The following is a 2,068-nucleotide window of genomic DNA, read 5'->3' on the forward strand; positions in this document are numbered from 1 at the left end:
AGTGCCAACACCACAGCAGAAGATGGAGAACAAGAAGAAGAAGGAAGAAGGATGAGACACGCCCTGTTCCCTCCATCTTGTCCCCATTACCTTTAAACAAAAATTTTTAAAACTTATATTTTCACCCTGTGTACACCTTATAAAAACACCCTTTAAACCTGTGACACCTTCCAGCCCTCATACCAAACTGGCAATTCATTTGCAGGATCGAAATCCAGCCACCAAGTGTTCCGGGCATCATGCCAAGATCTCCGAGCCCCCTGACGGGGTTTCGGCTCTCGACGTGGTCTCGGGGGACTCCTCACATCCGGAGTGATGTGCAGAGTTCCCACAGCCTCTAGGGTTTGTCTTATTAATTCTTCATGAACCAACCCTCTTCCACGAGTGCTGATCAAACCTCTTTCTTCCCAAATTTTTCCAAAGGTGTGGACTACCCCAAAAGCGTATTTGGAATCAGTAAAAATTGTCCCTCCCTTCCCTTTTAACATTTTGAGTGCTCGTACGACCACATACAGTTCACAAGCTTCTGCCGACCAACTGGCACCTAGAGGTCCCGACTCTACTACTTTTCCTGACTTCCCATCCACTATTGTATACCCTGACTTCCTTTTCCCTTCTATAACCCTCGCTGATCCATCTACAAACCATTTTTCCCCATCCTCTAACTCTTCTTCTTCCAAGTCCTGTCTTATGTTTGTCTGCAATTCCACCACTTCTGCACAATTATGATTACACTCTTCCAGTGCTCCTCCGAATAAAAATTATGCTGGATTTTGAGCCGCAGATGTCCGTAACTCTAAATCAGGTGAATGTATCAATATAGCCTCATACTTCAAAAGCCTAGCATCTGTGAGCCATTTGTCTGCTTTCTGTTGCAACTTGCTTCTTACATTGTGTGCAGTATATACCACCAGTGGTGCTCTGAAGGTGACCTTCTTAGCCTCTTCTACCAGTAGTGCTACTGCCACTATTGCCACTAGACAAGTGGGCCAGCCTCTGCTTACTGGATCTAAGAGTTTTGACACATATCCCACAGGTTTTTTGCCTTTGGCCCAATCCTGCGTTAGTACTCCATGGGCAGTGTGATTACTAACATCTACAAACAACTGGAACTGCTTCTTTACATCAGAAAGGCTCAGCACTGGAGCGGTTATAAGCATCTCCTTTAATCCTCTAAATCTCTCGTCATCTTGCTCTATTTTACTCTATCAGTAGTTAATGTTTCATACAGAAATTTCACCTTCTCACTATACCCTTCAATCCACTGTTTGCAGTACCCCAAAAGTCCCAATAGCTGCCTAACCTCCTTTTTTGATCATGGAGGAGGTAACGCAATAATTCTTGCAACCCTTTTGGGGTGTAATTTCTTTTTCCCTTTCGTGATCCAGTGCCCTAGATACTTGACCTCTGGCTCAGTAAACTGCAACTTTGATTTTGATACCTTTAATCTTTTTTTTCCTAAAAAGTTCAATAAAGCTATTGTGCTTGCCCTCACTTCTTCCTCTTTAGGACCTGCTATGAGTAAGTCGTCAACATACTGCAATAGTTTGATTCCCTCTGCAGGCACAAACTGACTTAATAATTTCTCGAGAGCTTGTCCGAACAGGTTAGGAGAATCTACAACCCCCTGCGGCAGAGATGTTAACCTGAACTGTTGTTTTCTATTTGTTTCAGGGTCCTCCCACTGAAAGGCAAAATAATCCCGTCTCTCTTCGGCCAAAGGACAGCTCCAAAAAGCATCTTTCAAGTCTACTATGCTGTACCAAGTGTCTTCAGGGGAAATTTGGTTCAAAAGAGTATATGGATTTGCTACTACAGGAAAACATGTCTTTGTTCTCTCATTTACAGCCCTTAGGTCCTGGACCAGCCTATAGCTTCCATCAGTTTTCTGTATAGCCAAGATAGGAGTGTTGTGTCTTGACATGCAGGGCTGTAGAGTTCCCCTCTCTACTAATTCATCTATCACAGGTTTTAATCCCTTTCTTCCCTCCATGGAAATGGGATACTGTTCAATTCTGATTGGATCCTCTGGTCTCTCTATTTCAATAGAAATAGGCTCCATTTCTAA

Source organism: Geospiza fortis, unplaced genomic scaffold, assembly GCF_000277835.1.
Source record: "Geospiza fortis unplaced genomic scaffold, GeoFor_1.0 scaffold293, whole genome shotgun sequence".
In the NCBI taxonomy this organism is placed as follows: Eukaryota; Metazoa; Chordata; class Aves; order Passeriformes; family Thraupidae; genus Geospiza; species Geospiza fortis.